Source organism: Lissotriton vulgaris, chromosome 4_1, assembly GCF_964263255.1.
Source record: "Lissotriton vulgaris chromosome 4_1, aLisVul1.2, whole genome shotgun sequence".
NCBI classification, from domain to species: Eukaryota; Metazoa; Chordata; class Amphibia; order Caudata; family Salamandridae; genus Lissotriton; species Lissotriton vulgaris.
This window is the reverse complement of record NC_141691.1, coordinates 1,304,884,612-1,304,906,292: the sequence shown is the minus strand read 5'-3', so window position 1 is coordinate 1,304,906,292 and position 21,681 is coordinate 1,304,884,612.

The following is a 21,681-nucleotide window of genomic DNA, read 5'->3' as shown; positions in this document are numbered from 1 at the left end:
GCAAGGTATATGGACCATCAGCCCTGTATGCTGCACAAGGCAACACACATGTGAAAAGCACCATGTAAACAAAACATGGGCTAATTAGGATTGTGTTGCAAGGAGAAACACAGGTGTACACTGCAATAGGTTTGGGGACCGACTCCTATCATGTAACTCTTGTACATGGGGTGCTGCTTGGGAGTAAATATGTGTTGTGTTTTCACACAAGGCAACACACACTGCACAACACTTCCATTGTAGACGCATCTTGACAGGGGACAACATATGGACAGCATTAAGGGCTGGTATGTGGATTGACTATGCATGATAATTGATGCAATGGCCATTTAAGCACATGTACATCATAGCATATTAACTACTGATGTCAATAGGGAATTGTGCCGGTGACCCTTTTAGTTGCATAGGTAAGTGCATGATTGTTGTGCTAATTAATGATGGACTTGCAGCACTGTTCCATCCCTCTAACAATGGCAAGTACTGACACACGTGGGGCACAAGGAAATCGAACTTGTAGGAGGTATATCTATGATGTACTACAATGAGCATGTCTCATGTAGCCATGGTATTAATACACTGACTGTCACGTACCCCAAGGGTCCTTGCTCAGCACAACAGTCTTCGACATCTCCATGAGCACACTTGCCACCATTGCATGCACACACCACCACAACATAATATCCTATGCCAATGACACCCATCTGGTACTGTCCCTCACCCAAGACCCAGCCACAACCAAACACAACCTCCATGAAGGAAAGATGGACGCTGCAGAATGAAAGAAGGTCAGTCAGCAGATACTGTAGACACACAATATAGAGGTTATCATCCTTGGCAAATTAACAACCGCCAGGGACGACGCCTATTGGTCCACAACAATGGTCACTGCAACAACACCCATGGACCATACACCCCACTTGGGATTCTTCCAGGTCTACTCACTCACAACTAACAAACAAGTGGACGTCATGTCATCCTTATGATTTTACACCCTGGGCATGCTCCAATAGATATTCTGGTGGATCACCACGGGAACGTGTGAGACGGTCACCCAGGCCCTCATCAACAGCCAACTGTACAAGGGGAATGCCCCATACACAGGAACCACTGCCAGACTTCACTTAGAACTACTAGCCATAGTAAATGCATCGGCACAACTCATCTTCAACAGCCCTCACCACAGCAGCATTTCTACAGGCCATAATGACCAACACTGGGTCACCGTCAACACAAGGATCACGTTGAGGCTCCTCACCCACACACACACACACACACATGACATGGGCCCAGAATGACTCCTCAACCGCCTCTCGTTCTCTGATCCTACCGGCCACCTCTGCTCCACCAGCCTCCCACCAGCCACCATACCAAGGATTGACTGCTCCACCACTGGAGGTAGATCACCCTCCTACCTGGCCACCAAGACATGAAACACCCTTGGTGCACAACTACGACTGACCAGGACCATCTTACCTTCATTTAATTACTGAAGACCTGACTATTTCATGAGTAGCAGCACACCCCCTCCCTTCAGTGACTTGAGACCCTCACACCTGAGTATGGTGCTCTATGGAGGTCTAGATGTATTGTTTGATTGTGGTCTCATTTTATGTGATGGATACTTACAGCAGCACAAGAAGTGTTACTGTGTTCCTTGCACACTGGAACACCTCATACATGTGACCCTTATATTTGTGTTCATGCATTTCCACATGGTGCCATTGAGTCCTTGACACTTCCATGCACATGTGATGTGTAAACATGATGCATGCAAGAATGATGCTTTTGGACTGTCTGCATACATGGCATGCATGAGGAGACATTGTAAGCATACAGACAAAGATAGTAATGATTTCACACTCACCAGTGGCCTTAGGATTCTTGAAGGACTCCACCTCATCCCTTGTGTATGGTGGTGGACCACCTACAAGTGAAAGACAATATACCAGAATGTCAGCGTATGTAGCATATTTCAACACAGTACAGAGATTACATGAGAGTCAGTGGTATCTTCAAGATTGGCTTACGTTGCATCCCATGAGGCAACATGAATCATACAACAGTCTATGGCTAACTGCTTCACATGTGAAGCACACTCTTGCACTGCATGTATTACACACATGTGATCCCTTGTTTGTGGTGTCACATTGAGATGGCATTTGCAAAATACCTGCACACTTGTTCCATTTAGAAAATATGTTTTCATTATGTAGATGTATGTGATTGTGCTTTTATGGGGGACTTTGGTACAATGGTGAATGTGAACATCTGAGTATTCACAGATGTGCCAGCAGATTAATGCGTCACACACCCAAAAATCAACTATCCGCCATATGTATTCAAACAATTCTAGAATTTACGTTGCCTTTTTGAGAATTATGTCCTCCCCAATACACACATGGCTTATCATTTGCTTATTCACCATTCACAGATGTACTGGCACCCTTAGATGTGTCAGTGTGTCAACTTCGTTGATAGGTGCAATGTGACAAGAACTGCAAGCAACATGCATTTACACACATACACATTGATGTGTGTGCAAATACACCATGTACACGTTATTCACATTACATGCAATTTTCCAGGCCTTGTAGATGTGTGCCTATTTCCCACGTGACTAAGCACAAGAGTGGGGTAAAATTATGATTGATGTTGTTGTTTCAGCACAACAAACATGTCACCGGACGTAATCCCAGCTGTATGATGTATCCTATGTTTGGGTATGCTAACAAACCTTACTCAGCCCATGGTATGCCATCATGTATGCACATTGTTGCATAAGTGTATTGTTATTATCATGTTGTTTTCCATTCTGCACTGCATTTCACATCACAAGTAGTTAGTGTACATCCAGTCATTGTGTAGAATCCAAGTAATTAAATGTGATACTTCCTGCACACAGTCATGTAGGAGGGTTGAAGGCATTGCATGTTTTGCCTTCAATTGACACTTGTGCATCTTTGCTGCACACAGATGGTACTGTAGCACATTGTGTATTTTTAAAAACACATACAAAGACGTGTGTGGATAGAATTAGAACCACTACAAGGTTACTTGTGATGGTGGCAGACATATGCTCCTCTGAGGTGATGTCCCTGTAGATTATTACTCTATGTACAGGGCCTACAATGTGTGATGGAGGGTGGAGCATGAAGTTTGCATCCAAGTAGCTGTTGATGTTATGCAATACTTAGGGGGCCTCATTTATGAAAGCCTTGCGCCACCGGTGCGTCACCTTTTCCCATGTTAAAAGTGACCACCGGCGGCGCAATACCTTCATTAATAAGGCCCTGGATGTTTAGACCCATTGTTAATAGGATATTGTCACTGCGTGACATATTGTATCAAGAATCCTTCATGCATACATATGATATACCAGGATGGAACATGTTGTTCCCTTAAGCTAGCATATTTGTGCCTTTCCCTGGCCTTGACCACAAAGTGCTGTCATGCAGTAGGACAATACCTTTTGCACCATGATGCAAGGGTGGCTGTGTTGCTTTGAAGAATTTATTTGTACCGTATGGGATACCTACCTGTACGTCAATGGTCAGAAACTGCATAGACATTTTTCGTTGTGTGCTGCACAATGCAGCTGCACACAGGGAAATATGACATACATGGATACATGTAAACTTCACTCCCTGTCGCGCCTCACTTACACCTCCCCAGGGCAGGCATGTGCTTTTTGCGCTGCCTCACACTCGTACATCTCTGGCCTTATTTTCATAGGGCTTGCGCCGCCAGAGCGTCACTTTACCACATGTTAATGAGTGATGCTGCGGCGGCACAAGGCCTTCATTACAAAGGCCCCTGGAGCAGTGACTAAAGTCCATGGATGTTGGTGTGAACATGCCAAACAACACCCATTGCATGCCCATTTGACACATAACAATGCATTGAAAGTGCAGACCTTTATCATGCATGATTATGCCTCAATGAGCGGCATAGTCCAGCATGATGAAGATCAATCTTGCTTGTGCGTTACCACAACGTCAGTAGAGGCCATGTGTATCAAGCCTTTTGTGAATTGCTAAGTCAGAAAATTGCAGGATTTTGCTGTTGCCGAATTTCAAATGGCCTACTTCCATGGCTTAGGATGTATGAAACATTTGCCAATTGAGGAATAGCAACATTTATACAATCCTTATTTTGCCATGGCATTTTGGTACTTGCAATTCTGCTATTAGTTAAGTGCTATGTATGTAGTATTTTTGTGTATCAAGTTATGTTTCAGATTTAGGTAATTGACAACAACCTATAGTTGATGGTAAGTAGCTATTTTTGACAAATATGCACTATTGCACATTTTTGAAGGTGCCAGGTGATGCACACACATGCCCATAGTGCATGTATGTGCACCATATGCACACACATAATTTTGATGGGTCCAGCAGGGTGTCTTTGAGACACCCCTGCACCCTTTGGATAAATCACAAATTGCAATTAGCTAATAGCTGATTTGCTATTACAGTATTTTTTGAAAAGTGATTCCTATGGCCCTCCTGGGCCATGGGAAGGCTTTTTGATTGATCCCTTACTTACAAATTAGAAAATGCAAAGTAGCAACTAAGGAAGATTAAGGAATTCCTACAAATTAGTGAATTTTCTTCATACATACCATTTTGCTATTCATAAATAGCGATTCCATAAGAATCTCAATTTTTTTGTTGAGAAAGGGTTTGTTGATAGATATGGCCCTATGTCTGAGGTTACAGGGGCACAAGGGGATCATCAGTGAGGCCCCTGTGGTTTGACATTTGATTAGCTTTACCTTACAATACGGTGGTTAATACATGAAATAAAAGTATTTTGACTTACCAATTGTTCCATCAACCTCAATTCCAAGGTGGTCCAGGAGATCCTGCTCATGGTTGATGAGATCTGCCCACCGATGTTTGTACTGTCTCAGGGTCCGGTCCACTCCAAAGATTCTCAACATCTGGTACCGGACCCTCTCCCACCTCAGCTTCCTTTCTTGGGTTGGGTAACCCAGCAGTACCCTGCCTCCACTCCCAATCATGTTTGGGAGGTAGTGGACTATCAGCCACAGTAGCCCCCCATACTCCTTCTCAGTTAGGTTCCTAGACCTGGGTGGCAGGCATTGTGACAAAGTGCAAGCCACGCTGTGTGAATGCCACAAAAAAAAATTGCTGACACAGGAATCCTACTAATACTATTTCTCCACTTAACAGAACACTAATCCCCCTATTACAAGCTATGAAAAACCCCTAAACAGAACACTAATCCCCCTATGAAAAAGTATTAAAACCCCTAAACAGACAGACACCCCTTGACACACAATACACAGTTAGACAATACACAACACTACAGAGACTATTTGGACACAGTTAGCAAGACCCACACTGTAAAACAACTGCAGGACAGGACAAAACTCTCAAGCACTTGGCAAACACACTCCTACACCTCTAAGAGACTACAAAGGAGTGAAATAGAAAGTGAAAGTATGATATGACTTCCTGTTTATGAGCAGGGCAGGCTGGGTACATCATTTCCTCTTGCGATGCGACTCGTTTCCGGCGATGCGTCATTTTTTGGCATGCGAATATAACCGATTTATGTTGCATCGTTAATTTGAAGCATGGTACACTGATAATACATTTTCCCTTACGGTGCGACCTGTTATCGTGGAAGCGTCTTTATTGTAATGCAACTAAATCATTATTATGTCGCATCGTTATTTGAAGTATGGGTGACTGATGTCATATTTTCCCATGAAGGTGCGACCAGTTGTAGTAGAAGCGTCACTATTGGCATGCGAATGAAACCTAATTATGTCGCATCGCAGATTAGAAGCATGGTACAGTGATGAAATATTTTCCCTTACGGTACGACCTGGTATCGTGGAAGCGTCATTATTGTAATGCGACTAAATCATTATTATGTCGCATCGTTATTTGAAGCATGGGTGACTGATGTCATATTTTCCCCTGAAGGTGTGACCAGTTGTAGGAGATGCGTCATTATGGGCATGCGAATAAAACGTAATTATGTTGCATCGTTAATTTGAAGCATGGGTGACTGATGTCATATTTTACCCTGAAGGTGCGACCAGTTGTAGTAGAAGCATCACTATTGGCATGCGAATGAAACCTAATTATGTTGCATCGCAGATTAGAAGCATGATACAGTGATGAAATATTTTCCCTTACGGTGCGACCTGGTATCGTGGAAGCGTCATTATTGTAATGCGACGAAATCATTATTATGTCGCATCGTTATTTGAAGCATGGGTGACTGATGTCATATTTTCCCCTGAAGGTGCGACCAGTTGTAGGAGATGCGTCATTATGGGCATGCGAATAAAACGTAATTATGTTGCATCGTTAATTTGAAGCATGGGTGACTGATGTCATATTTTACCCTGAAGGTGCGACCAGTTGTAGTAGAAGCGTCACTATTGGCATGCGAATTAAACCTAATTATGTTGCATCGCAGATTAGAAGCATGGTACAGTGATGAAATATTTTCCCTTACGGTGCGACCTGGTATCGTGGAAGCGTCATTATTGTAATGCGACTAAATCATTATTATGTTGCATCGTTATTTGAAGCATGGGTGACTGATGTCATATTTTCCCCTGAAGGTGCGACCAGTTGAAGTAGTTGCGTCATTATTGACATGCGCATAAAACCGAATGATGTCGCATCTTTAATTTGAAGCATGGGTGACTGATGCCATTTCCCCCTGAAGGTGCGACCAGTTGTAGGAGATGCGTCATTATGGGCATGCGAATAAAACGTAATTATGTCGCATCGTTAATTTGAAGCATGGGTTACTGATGACATTTTTCCCTGAAGGTGCGACCAGTTGTAGGAGAAGCGTAATTATTGGCATGCGAATAAAACCTAATTATGTTGCATCGTTGATTTGTTGCATGGTATGCTACTTCCATATTTCCCCTTACGGTGCGACCAGTTATCGTCAAAGCCGCATTATTGTCATGCGACCAAATCATTATTATGTGGCATTGTAAATTTGAAGCATGGCTGAGTGATGATACATTTTCATCTCAAGGTGTGACCAGTTTTAGTACATGCGACATTATTGGCATGTGTCACAATCTTCATTAATGGCGCATTGCAGTTTTTATCTGACAATGTTGTTGCATATATTTTCTGCTGTTTTTTTGATGCTGGGCAAAAGATGCATGTTTACGCTTAGCATGGAAGTGCCTCAACAGGGACAAACCATGTTAGCCTGCAAAAATTTTGTGTTTGTATATTCAGCTGAGTCAGACTATGACATATGTTGACCAAAGTCACTTTTGGGCCTTGTGTAATGTCACTTTTGTGCCTAGAGTCAGCGAAGCATGGGTCAGATTCAGACTTATGCAGACCTAACTTCTCCCATCTCCCTCCTCCCGTATTTCTCAACATTAATGGAGGACCATGTTACCCGATGTCTGTCACACTACATCAAATCCTCCTGTCACATGGAGCCCAATCAAGGCGGCTTCAGACCTGCCCACTCAACAGAGGCAGTTATCTTGCCACTCTTGTACACACTCAAGAGGAACGGAGACGCAGGGTCCCCCCAAGCCCTCTTACTCCTGGACCTGTCGTCCGCGTTCGACACAGTGGACCATTACATCCTTCTCCACCTTGGCAAACATGCAGGCATCCAGGGAACCGCTCTTGAGTGTGTCGAGTCCTTCCTAACTGGAAGAACTGAAACGGTCCGCCTAGGACCCTATACTGAAACAAATACCCTCACGTCCTGTGGAGTCCCACAGGGCTCCTCCCTTTCACCACTCCTGTCCAATCTATACCTCTGGCTGCTTATCCATTCTCTACAGAAATGGGACATTATTGTGTATTACTACGCTGACGACTTACAGATCATCCACCCGCTCAATTCACCTCATGCCATCAACACGTTCCACGCTGTCATGATCCACATCCAATTATGGATGTACCAGAACCAATTGAAGCTTGACCCCGGGAAAACGGAGCTCCTCCTCCCTGGACTCAGTCATGGCCACTGTGGCCCTCAGTTCTGCCCTCAGAGCTAGGTTCCCCCCCAGCCCCGGTAAAATCAGTAAAGGGTCTAGGAGTCATCATTGACGCTGAACTCTCCCTCAGGGCACAAGTGGGTACGCTAGTTTCTTCCTCTATGTACCAGCTCCGGAAGATCGGTACAGTCAGTCACTTACTCCCTCCCACCGCACTTACCCAAGTGGTGTTCTCACTCGTGCTCTCCCGCCTGGCCTTCTCTAAGTCCATCTACTACGGTCTCCCACAATCCATGCCACACCGCCTCCAAGTTGTCCAGATTTAAGTAGCCCGTCTACTTCACATTACACCCAGATGGCAATCAGCCAAACCTCTACTCCACAGTCTTCACTGGCTCCCAATAGACGAGAGGGCATCTTTTAAGGTGACCTGTCTCACATTCTAAGCCCTCCACTGGCCCGGCCCCACGTTTCTCAAATATCTTATCTGCCCTCACCGCACAACACAAACCCTCCAATCAGCTCACCGTCATCTGGTAGTCACTCCCAATCCTAAAAAACAGAAATTTGGTGGTTGCACAATTTGTCATCTGGCTCCTGGGCTTTGGGATCTCCTTCCTCTCTCCTTCAAATCCTCCCCTTCCCTTCTGAACTTCTGGGAATCGCTTCAAACACACCTTTTCCCTTCCATGGGCTAAATCTCCGCCACTCACGCTTCCTTCCTCACTCACTCTGTCTTATGGCGCCAGGAAGCCTATGGTGTCAGAGCACTCTATAAATTTCACCTAAGAGAAGATAGGATCAGATAACGTTACTTTTCTGCATCGAGTCAGGAATGCATGGCTCAGATTCTGACGTTGGCAGACCTATCGTCACTTTTGTGCGTGGAGTCAGGAATGCATGGGTCAGATGCTGAGGTAGGCAGACCCAACGTCACTTTTGTGTGTTGAGTCATGAATAAGATTATGAAGTAGGATACACTAACTTCATTTATGTGCCTACCACATTTGTTGATTTATGCAAACTTGTGTGAGCACTGAAGGCTACTTTTTAATGGATGGTCATATTTTGACGCACATCCATTGTGTAACATGTTGATGATTGTAATGTTTGTCCTATTACTTATTTACTTTCATCATGACTTTGCAACATACAAGTACTTTGTTATCATTTTTCCTGCTGTGTGATTTCATTATGTGGATTCATCTTCACCAGTGCTTTATTAAATTTCTGCACCACAACATATGGATGGTAAATGTTGCTTTTTGACAATTGTGAATTTAGACCCTAATTTATGATGTTTTTGCGTACAATATTACTGCATGCATTCCTGCGGCACTTCCCTACAGCAAGCAAATAGGGTGGGAAGGTGCTATGTCTATGACATATGGGAGATTAATGTGCTTTTCATGTGCACTGACGCGCAATGGCCGGCCTGCCTACCTGCACTATGTATGCTGTGTTGCATGGAGGAATATTTTTGTACAGGAAGGGTCACCTTCATACACATGTGCATTCATACCCTGCACACCGAGACACATGCACTATGGTGCCAGGGTACCTGTGTTGGCCAGACACTGGTGAGTGTCACCATTGCAGGTGAAATTGCAAGGCAGTACAATGTAAATGGATGTGTGGCCTGATGTATGTCTGATGTCAGCCTCCAGACATGAGAGTAAGTGTCATGTATTAACTCCACATATGAGATTGTCATGCAAATTGCAGTGTAAATTATTGTCAAATAATCATGCACAAGGTACAAAAGGTTGTATGAAGTATTTTTATTGGTGCAAACACAAATCTAGATGCATAATGAGGATGTTATTTTTGACATTTTTTTAAAAAATTACGCACTATCTCAGCACGTCTACAGATGCCTGCTGCTGTGCTTAGATTTACAGGAGCATGCCCATCCTCCTGGTCATCCTCGGGCATTTCTGGATTTAAATCAGGATCATCATCCCAGGGAACATGTGTGAGAACACAAATGTTGTGCAGTATTGCACAAGCCAAAATTATTTTGCACACTGTCTGTGGTGAATACAGCATGCGTCCACCAGACTTGTCCAGGCGCCGAAACCTGGCCTTGAGCAGACCAAATGTTCTTTCCACAATGTTCCTTGTCCTGCAATGTGCTTGGTTGTACGCTACTTCCTGTGGTGTCTGTGGGTTTCCATACGGTGTCATCACCCACGGCTGAATGCCATACCCCTGGTCAGCTGTAATAGAATAAATGAGAAGGTACAATGAAAAGTTTGATATGGTTGTGGTAAACCAGAGGCCATATGTTGTGGGTAATATTTCATTTGGCAGTGTCCATTGGGCATGGATGTTGCAGAGAACACACCCAGGGACTCACATGCAAGACACCTTTGGCACATAGTTATGCTGTGCAATGGACACATATTTGGAAGAGACAGGTAGTGTACGCAAACCACTGATATTAACAGCATATCCTTCCATGGCATAAATTCATTTCTCCAAGAAGATAAGTATGAACTTCTCCAATGCATTTCAGGCAGGAGGCCCTTTGTCATGGGGCGTTCATATCAACGCGTAGCAAGGACCGCTACTCGGCTGTTCTAAGACCGGTGTTCTGTAATGCTGGTCTTAGAACAGCCGAGTAGCTGTCCTTGCTACGCGTTGATATGAACGCTCCTTGACAAAGGGCCTTGAAGAAATGAATTTATGCTATGGATTGATATGCTGTTAATATCATCGATAACCCATTAACTTGAATACTTGTGAATAAAAAACAGAACTTGGACTACAACTTCTTTGAATCATTTTCATGATCATATACGGAGTGCCTCGCCAAGGGGATGTATTTGCAGTGGTTTGCGTACACTACCTGTCTTGCACTTTTGGCGCTTTGACGGAAGCACCACCCTTGAGAGCACCCTCAGCTGAACAAGCTTCTACGAACTTCGTTTACTACCGCTGTGCACCACCCACATCCTTTTCTATTTTCACGTATTTGGAAGGACATGCATTGACTCCCTATATGCCTCTACATGACCGTGGGCCTCATTTATGAGGGACTTGCACCACTGGTGCGTGACCTTTTGCCATTTTTGTTTTAACGCACCAGCAGCGCATGACCGTCATTAATTAGGGCCCTTCTATTAATGTGTATGTATATGCTAGTACAACATTATTACATCCAGAACCTAATTTATGCGTCATTGCAGCTATATTAGCAGTATGGTAGCATGGATGGTGCATTGTATCATACACTTTTGCTTACCTACAAGTAGTCCATTTCCATACTGGCCATTCTTGAAGCGATCATTTATGATGCAGTTCCTGAATATGAATGCATCATGTACACTGCCAGGGTATTTTGCCAGCACATTTGTAAATAGTCCACGGTGATCCACAATGGCCTGTGCATTGATTGAATATGTATGTTTGCGATTAATGTACAAATGTGCAGTTGCTGCCGGAGGTACTAATTGCACATGCGTACAGTCCATGGCACCCAGCACATGGGGTAAGCCTGCTATGTCATAGAATCCTTGCTTTATCTCCATCTGCTGTTGTAGATTGTTGGGAAAACGGAGGTAGCGGGGTGTGAGATGGATGATGGCATCCAGGACAGTTGGCAGGAATGATGAGAAAGCTGGCTGGGATATTCCTGTCACTTTGGCAACTGTTGTCTGAAAGGAGCCCGACGCTAGCATGTGCAACGCAGCCAGGAGCTTTGCCTGTGGCGGTATGTTGGTAGGCCTGTTGGTTCCTACCTCTAGCCTTGGTCCAATGAGTCGCAGTAGATGTTCAATGGTCTGCTTCTTCAGGCGGAATAGACTTATGACCTCCTCATCCCTGAGGCCTCTCAGGACGCTCCTTGGATGGAATAACCGCTCCTTTCTGCGGCGTTTCCTTGGGGGGGGGTGGATTTTGTGGGGCAGGGGGGTGTGGTGGGATTCCTGCAGCTAGTCGTCTCCGTCTGGCAGCTACTCGCAGCATTACGACCTCCATGGTGTGGGGATGGTTGCAGCAATGTTCACTCTGGCCTCCTCTCCTCTTGCTATGTGCCGATGCGTCATTTCCTGCGCATCCGTTTTGTAGGCGCACCAATTCTGACGCATCCGCAACGCTGCGCCATTTCCGACACGGATGCGTCAAAAGCGGAAAAGTTCGTAAATGTGGATGCGTCACTTTTGCGCATGTTTTTCCGGGGTAACACCCACATTGCATACATTAATATTTGCGTGTCGCAGGGCATTTTGACGCAGTGGTTTTTCGCGCAGTAAGCTGAAAGTGACGCATCGTCGGAGATGCGTCACTTCATTAATATGGCGCATGCGTTGCGCCGACGATGCGTCATTATTTTTGACGCATTGTCGGCGCAAGCTCGTCATAAATAAGGGCCCAGTTCTCTTGGATTGATCACATGTGAAAATGGGGAACATCCATTACCATGCAATTTTTACACCGTACTACCATTACAATGCGGGCTTTACAATGTAAGTCGTTACCACGACTTGCGCTGGAGGACAGTCTAGGATAAGGAATAGTAGATTTACTATACCAACACCTTCCCTACTGTACGTAAGCTGGTGTTGGAATAGTAAATCTTACTATTCCTAAGTCCAGCACACTACAGCGCAAGTCGGGATAACGACTTGCATGGTAAAGCAGGCATTGTAATGGCACGCGGGGTAAAAGCCTGCGTTGTATTAACATACAACCTCCAGAAATATCGACCATCTGAGTGTGTTAATTATGAAACAACACCTTATTTTCCAGTACAACTAGCAATAGACTTGTAGCAGTTCAGGACAGACACTAACAGTGGCGGTTGGTGGTGTTAATAATCGGTAAAGCGCTACATATATTTACATTGCATATATTACAAAATGACATCAAAACACATTACAATGAACAATTAAAAAGAAAAAAAATAAAGTTTGACTTACTGTATCCTGCACAATGTCCTCGATGCTCCCCAATCCCGGACTCCAAACTCCTCAAGTGCAAGGTGATGTCACAATGCCAACTACATTATCCAATCCAGACGTTGCTCTCATGCAGCTTCTGTGAAGCTTCTGGATTAGCTGGAACAGACTGTGTCAATGCTCTGAAAGTCACTGGAGCCCTGTGTTTGCTCTCCACCCCAGATGTCTAAGACAGCTGGGTTGAAGAGGGAAAGACAAGGAAGACTGGTTGGTACTAAGTAGGGACTGCTGCTGCAGTATGAGTGATGGATGCATAACCTGTGCCTGTCACTGCAAAGTAATGGATGCTGAGAAGGTCTGTTGAGTACTCTTACACACTGCCTGAAGACAGACTGACTACTCCCAGTAGTCACGGTGCCACCCTGCACAAAATAATATACATGAGAAGTGTCAAGTGTCTCCTTTACAGGGTCACAGCTACAATACAAGCTATAGCAAAAGAAGATCCCAGAAGTGAAATGATTAAACAGGCTTGCAGCAAAAATCCGAGACAAAAAATAGCAGCAGGGGCCAAAGATCGTGATGAAAAAAGGATCAAAACATTTTGGGATGCATCCTCCTCTCATAACGCATCCTTTACATATGCTTCAAACAGAAACTGTCATTCAAGGAGGAGATAGATAATATCCTGGATATGGAGATTCAGACATACTACAAATGACGGTTGTATGACGTTTCAACGCATGCTTTTACCACGCATGCCTTTACAACGCAGGTATTACAACGCAAGTCGTTACAACGACTTGCGTTGGGGGGCGCTGGATAGTGGAATAGTTTAATTTTCTATTCTAACTACCGTCCCCGTGGATAGAAGGGAAGATGTTGGATAGAAAATTTAACTAATCCCTATCCAACAGCGCGCTTCAGCGAAAGTCGTTGTAACCACTTTCGTTGAAATTCCTGCATTGTAATGGTAGTGCGTGGTAAAAGTTTTTTTGTAAATGATGTTCCCCCAAATGACAGACCACCATGCGAGAATCAGACATCTTTGAGTGGACAGACTACAATGGGACAATCCGACATCCTCCAATTGACAGAGCACAATGAGAGAATCAGGCTTCCTCCAATGGACACAGTAACATGGGAGAATCAGACATCCTCCAAAGGCCATACTACCACGGGAGAATCAGACATCCTCCAATGGAGAGACCGCCATAATGGAAAAGGTTGTTTCTAAGATTTACTTCAAGACTCTTTTTGGTGGCATTTATTTGAATATGAAGAAAAAGTACGGGTTTTAATTTCTGTGTGCAGCACAGACATCTGGAGTTGTGCTGCTGCCCTTTGTGCTGCAAGTTCTATGCAGTTCATGGCAAACCTATCCGGGTCACTTCAAGTACAGAAGCATCAAAATTACTCAGGCGGTGAGGCCGTTCATTATCCATCTGAGGATGGCATTTGACAATGCACTGATGGAGATCATGTGAAAAACATCTATACTTTCTGATCCCAAGTGATCTCCGATGAGCTGTTGATACTGTCCTCTGCACCAAGTTTTGCATGAATATGACAGGTACTTTGTGCAAGTGCAATGAAAATCATGTTGACCATGACTATTAAAACATTGAGCACCCAAACACTGGTCATGGTGGGTAGTACCATCATCGCTAGCACTTCACTTCCGAGGTGTAATCCAATTTCCGATTCCATCTCCATCTATCACAAATAAAGGTGCCATCAACCTATGTAGCAATAGATAGCAGTGCACGTTCCAAAAACAATTAAATGTGGTCTGATTCAGAATTCAGTTCATAGAACCTGTAGCAGAAAGAGATATGCTTAAAGATGTGCGTCAGCCTTCAGGCTAGAAGTTCGAAAAGGGGGTGGCCAAGGATGTTTGCCAGGTTCATGGGTTGCAAGTTACCTCTACTTGAAGAGACACCCATGGGTTATTGCGCACTTTATCAATTGCATAAATAATAATAAATTGAACTCCCACACTTTTTCATGGTGTAGATTTGGAATTTTATGGTGGTGATGATAACCAAGACATTGAGAGTTGTAAGTGACACGTTCATAGACATTTTTGCAGCACCACAAATGAAATAAACTCCAACTCCAATGGTAAAGATCTTGAAAAACAAGCAAACCTACAAACACAAGGTGTAACATCTGCATGAGAAGTATATATACAGTCTTGGTATACATCTGTTATCAAAAGGTGTTTGTTATAATACAACAACACATAATATAAGGAATACATTACTATTTGCCTTACAATATAAGGATATCCCAAGAAACTGAGGAGTACCATAACCATGTAGAGGAATGAGGCTGAAGGCTGAGTTCCTTTATTAGGTTATGGTACTCTGAGGTAACTTGCAATATCTTTATCATGTACACCAGGAAGTACTTTATCCCATGTAATACATGGTCAGACCATCACCTTTCCCACAAACCACTTAAAACCTTGGTGCATAGCTCTTTCATATGAGAGATCAAGTATGTTGGCAAACATGAAGAATAAAAACAAAACCTTTAGGCCAAAATTAAGCACATCAAAAACCTGTTAGAAATTTGTTGCAGACAGATATTAGAAACAGTTCAATACAAGTCAGTTTGAAAAAAAAGAAAGATGCAGTTGCGCATAACATGTAGAAACATGAAAAAAAGATTACATTCCAGCTTTTCTTTATCTAAGGAGTGCAAAAAATAAATATATTCTCTCTGCTTGTAACTGCAAGTTATTATAATGGAACAGATGAAAGAAAAGTAATGTTCTGCTTCTTGCTTTAAACAGCTGTTTTAATTATGCTACTTGACCTGACCTGCCTTTCTCCTTGGTTTCGGACTCTGACAAAAAGCATTTTGACATCTGAACTCGATTATAATAACATTATAATAGTCATGTTCTGATGTCTTTTATTGAAGACCTATTCACCACCTAGTAGGTCCTGTGCCGGGTGAGGACCCATGATGGATGGGTGACTATTGGGCACATTTCCCTCTGGAGATCCCTATTGAGCACCAAGTGTCCACTAAATAGATGGACCCACTTCCAAGAAAGGTTATTACAGTAGTGTTCCGTGTATGTGTGTGGCATGGTATGAATGTTTATATAAATAGTCAGCCACCCTTTCCCAATAGGGTATCAATAGTGGCAATGCTGATCCTGACGAAAGCCAATGGATTGGGGTATATGGCTGAAACTAGTTGATCACACTTAATGACCAAAGAGTGATAGTACTTCCAACTAGCCAGGTTTCCCCAATTTTTAACCTTGCCAGATAGACCCGTGAATAAATACTGATTTGGGCACACTGCCTAGGCAACTTTAAAGATTATCTCATGTAGATTCCACACCTTTTTCCCTTTAAAAAAACTCCCTTGTAAGGAAAGAGGTCGCAGCATGCCCCAACCCTCAGAGGGTTGGAAAAAACCCAATGATGAAGCATGTCACTGCATAACATTCAGTGAGTGAGAGTAGCTCTAAGAAAAAGGGCTTCCCGCTATATGTATTGGGCCCACCCTAGATGACTCAAGGTTGACTCTTTCTTGATCGTGACACTGTATACAAGGAGGGTGTGTAACAACTTCTGTTTTCCTCTTTTCTCCCTCTTCTGGTTTTTACAGAGTCATATTTACTATATATGAGCAAAGCAGCCACAAGAACTTAGGTTGCTGCTCTGTGTTGCACTATATTTTAGTAATTCTGGTCTGAAATCTGAAACTGCTTATAAAGGAGGAGCTTGGACTGTGGATTACATCTGTGTGCAAGAAGGTATGAATCTAAACTGACAGTGACTACTAATCAGATGTGTTACCCTGCTTATTGTTCAAATTTACCACTATTCAAATTAATGGGAAATCAACATTTTGCTAGGTAAGAAAAACATCAATAAATCAATTATGTGGGTGCCAAATGGATCGTTTCATTTACAGAAGTTTGTCATTTTAAAAGCTTGTGCTTTTGCCTCTCACGTTTGCCTTCCATCTGAGTCAGAGTGAGCCACTTGTGATCGATCTCTTTCTAGATCCCTGTTCCCCTCTACACATTGGCTTGCCACTACACTAGGGTCTTGGTGTTGATAGATATGGTGAAAGTGTTCGTTTGGTTTCCATGACGTGTACAACTCAACTAATTCTGAAATGTCAAGTGAGCGATGCTACACAAGACGACGGGACTTTCTTATAGGCTTACATTTAAGCATGGGCGAATTTTGCGAATTCGCGATCCGCGAATTTGCGGATTTGCGAATTCGCGATCCGCAAAATTCGCGAATTTGTGCGAATTTGCTGATTTTTGTTATTTTGCGTGTTCGCGGGGTTTTTGCGTGTTCGCGGGGCTTTTTGCGTGTTCGCGGGGATTTTTGCGTCTTCGCGAGCCGCTTGCATAGCGAAGTTACCCATGCAGTCGTTTATGGGAGAGGGAGAGAGAGAGAGAGTGAGATAGATAGATAGATAGATAGATAGATAGATAGATAGATAGATAGATAGATAGATAGATAGATAGATAGATAGATAGATAGATAGATAGATAGATAGATAGATAGATAGATAGATAGATAGATACAAAGAGAGAGAAAGAGAGGGAAAGAGAGAGGGAGAGAGAGAACGAGAGAAAGAAAGAGAGGCCGGATCTCTGAAGGGCCAGATTCCTGAGTTGCCCCTACAGAACATACAGCTTTTTATTTTTAGCAAAATGCCTTTGAAAATTGTGCTGTGTAGGTATCTTTTAGTTTAACCCCTCCTGACAACTCAAAATGGGGGTATTTGCCATCCTCTCCCTTCTTGTTTTTTATATCTGTAAGTGCTTCCTGATGAGGTTTAATTCCTTGGACTGGTGCCTTGTTGCCTACTTGTAAATCTTCTCTGACCCTGCTTCAAGGGTCAGAGCAGGGTCAGAGAATAGTTGCAAGTAGGCAACGAGGCGCCAGAAAGAAATTAGCAGCAGGTGTCCAAGTTGAAGTTAATTTGTTTGTAACCCTTTTGTAAAAGGTTACAAAGAAATTAGGTTCAACTTTTGCACCTGCTGCTGTAACCGTTGCTTGGCTGAAAATTCGTCCCTGCTGATTCGCGGATTTTACAGCGATTTCGCGAGATTCGCGGATCGCGAAATCGCGGAAAATCCACAAATTCGCCCGCAAAACAGATTTTATGCCCACCCTTACTTACATTGGTGTAAGTTTGATTCAGTTAAATGAAAAGCCACATATTTCCGACAATTTAACGCAGAAATTAACAATATTTTTTTGTTAGATAAGTTAGCAGACACATACATTTTGCGACCAAACGTGTGAGCTTATCTTTGAAAAACAGATTAAAATACTTCTTCCCAGGAAGACAGACACCTCATGGTGTTCATGCGTCGAAAATGCGGAAGAAGAAAGATTTAGTAAACAATTCATGAATGCCTGTAAGAGAAAAATGCTTGAGGAGAAAATATGCCTATATTTGAGGCCAGGATCGTGCACACCTTTCTTGATATTAAGAGAGGTCTTGCTGACATCATTGTTGTTGGATTTATTTGTTAAAAGTAAAGGCTTGGGAGAGAGCCTCCACGCCGCCGAGTCTTTTATTTTCAGATGGAAGATAGCTATGAAGTTAATTATATGTTCTCATTTTTAATAAACTGTTGTGTCAAATAGCTGCTACATTCCATTACTGAAATTGCTGGAGGCCTGTGTGGTTTAGAAAGAAACCCAGGCGCAGCCTGGTAAAAATGTTTACTTTTATAATCATGGCAAGATCAGGTTATTGCTTTCATCTTTAAAAAGGGGTTCCAAATTCAATTAAGAGGAAGACGGTCTGAGATATCTGTCGCTCTGGGCCAACTAAAGCCATCTCAATCACTGACAGGGCTGATGCAGCAACAACTGGCGGTAGGCACTCCTCTACCCTTTAGCAGCAAATTCCACTCTGCAATGCAAATAATAAGCAGTCTATGTACCCGCAACAACATTAGCTGGAGCTGAATACAAGGCACTGTGAAAACATATTTGCAGAACCACCACTAGACATTCAAAGCATTTTGCCTCGGCTCCCAGTGGAGATGTGGACTATCTTTAAAACTGTTGGCACCACAAAAGGAGAACACCACACTACAGAAGTCAGAAATCCACAAGCATCTGCAATGCAATAGGTCTCATATTTACGAGAGTTTGAACTATTGGAATTGTAAACGACAATGCCTTTTATTTATGTGTTGTTTTTAAAATGGATAAACAAAAGGCATTGTCATTTACAATGCCAATAGCTTAAACTCTCGCAAATGCGAAACCTATTGCATTGCAATTGCGTTTGGCGCCCATGCTATAAGAATAGCGTTAGGAGAGAGCATTGCAGGCAGGTCAAAGCTATTTGAGAAAATAGTGCTCGAAGGCTGTAATTAAAGCCTGCTGAATAACAATACACTTAACAGGGGGTGTCGCCATGGGAGGTTACAAAATGAGATTAGGCGGTACTAAGGAGTGACTAATAAGCCTTTTGACCAATGAACAGCACGGTTTAACAAGGCTATGCAAAAAATGTGTAATAGAACCCTTTGAAGCATCAGAGTGGCTTAGCCAATTGTAATCTCAAGGAAGCCTAATGGAAAAATGTCCATGTGTGTGGGCCTCAGAGACCTCAATCATCACATTTGGATAGATCAACATCCCCTTCCCTGCATTGGTGAAATGCTCACAAGTTTGAAAGGGGGTTGGTATTTCACCATGTTGGACCTTTCCAACATTTATCATCAAGTGCGCTTACAGGAAAGTACCAGACACTTGACGTCTTTTATAACACCTGAGGGAGAATTTCATTTCATCCACATGCCCTTCAGATTAGCTTCCGCAGTTTTTCAAAGAATTATGCAAGGTGTGTTAAAAGATATGACATAGGTGCTGGTGTTTCAGGACGATGTACTAGTATGGGACTAGAGCGGAGAACAACACGATGTGACTTTGAGTGAGGTGTTGTGGAAGATGGAGGAGGCAGGTCTCACAATAGGCCTGGAGAAATGTAAATTTAGCACACAGGAAGTTGAGTATTTAGGACACACCTTGTCTTGTGATGGTGAGAAACCTAAGTTAAGTTTGGTAGATGCGATTGAAAAGGCTCCTGCTCCGCAAGACAGGGAGGGATTAATTAAGATCATTCCTTGGCCTTGCAGAGTATTATGCAAAGTTTGTTCACCATTTCACTGACATAGTGCATGTTTTACGTGAATTTTTGAAGAGAGGTCTGACATTTCATTGGTTTGAGGAGTGCCAGCTTGCTTTTGAAAGAGTGAAATAATCTATTGTAAAAGCAGTTGCCCTTAAGCCTTTGACCCCAATGATAAGACTATCATTGTTACAGACGCAAGTAATTGCAGGTTGGGAGCTGTTTTAATGCAGGTGCATTGTGGTAAAGAAAGAGTGGTGGCCTTTGTGTTGCACCCCTTAAGATGTGCATAGAGCACATATTCTGCTGTGGAGAAGGAAGCGTTGGCCTGCTGGTGGGGGGTGCCACATTTCAGATTCTTTGTATAGGGAGTGAAATCTGAGCTGCGAACGGATCACAGTCCACTGGTTGATCTTTTCAACACGGTGGGGGCTGGGAAAGCCACACCCTGCATCGCAAAATGGCAGTACCATCTCCAAGAGTATGTGTTTTCTGTGAGTCATGGATCAGAGGTAAGGAACATCAACGCAGATTGCTTGTCCAGGTAGTCTATTGAGGGTGTGAATGAGGTTGATGATGACAAACGAATGGAGGCATTAATATCAGACTTCTGTGGAGCCATTGGAAAGGCAGAGTGGAAAGAAGCTGTATCAAAGGATCCCAATTTGGTCAGTTTAATTGAAGCCCTACTGTGTGCACAAAAGTGAAGGTATTGATGAAAATTTGGAGATGTTTAAACATGTTTGGGAGGAGTTGTCGGTCGTGGAGGGCATTGTGAGAACAAATGAAAAAGTGATAGTACTTGTTGCATTGAGACATAAATTGCTGACGTTCCTCCATGAGGACCATGGAGGTATGTCAGCAATGAATAGGTAAGCCAGGGTTGACTTCAGTGGCCGGGCATGGATAAGCAGATTGAGAGACATGTCCGAGATTGAAATTCTTTTGACTGTAGTGACAAGTCGGTTGTGATGCAGAAGACACAGTTTAGCACAGTGGCTTTGACTATACACACATGGGAAAGAGTTGCTATAGCCATCTGTGGGCCATTTGAGGGTTTGGGCAGGTGTGAGAAATACGCTATAGTAATGATTGACTATTTTTCAAAGTGGCCCGAAGTAGCATTTGTATATGCAGTCAAATCTAGTGATGCAATTGTCTTTTGTGAATATATTTTCAGAAGGAAGGGGTGCCCAGCAGAAATCCCAGTTTTTATCCATGGAGGTTAGCTCCTGTCTCAAACGATGGGTAATTGGCCATTGCAAGACCCCTGTTTATCATCCCAAGGGAAATGGTTCAGTGGAACGCGTTAACTGTGTGCTGGCCATTGCCAGCAACAAGTGTTGGGGAAGACAAGTGAGGGACATGTTGTGGAATTATCACACTATGCCACATTCAGCAATTGGGAAGACACTGTTTTGACTGTTGAAGGGCAGGGGACCATGTGCAGTGTCTGCCTGGATGACAAGGGCTGGCCCACGCAAAGTTAACTATGATGGATTGCATAGGAGGGTTGATGAGTATCATACCAAGTACAGTCTAAGAACAATGAAAAAGTAATGAAGAGCAACAAGGAGTGTACTAAAGGGATGTTGGTCAGAGCTGTTGTGGGCAATGTGAAAAGTAAGCGAAATTCCAAATTATCTTCCTCAAAGA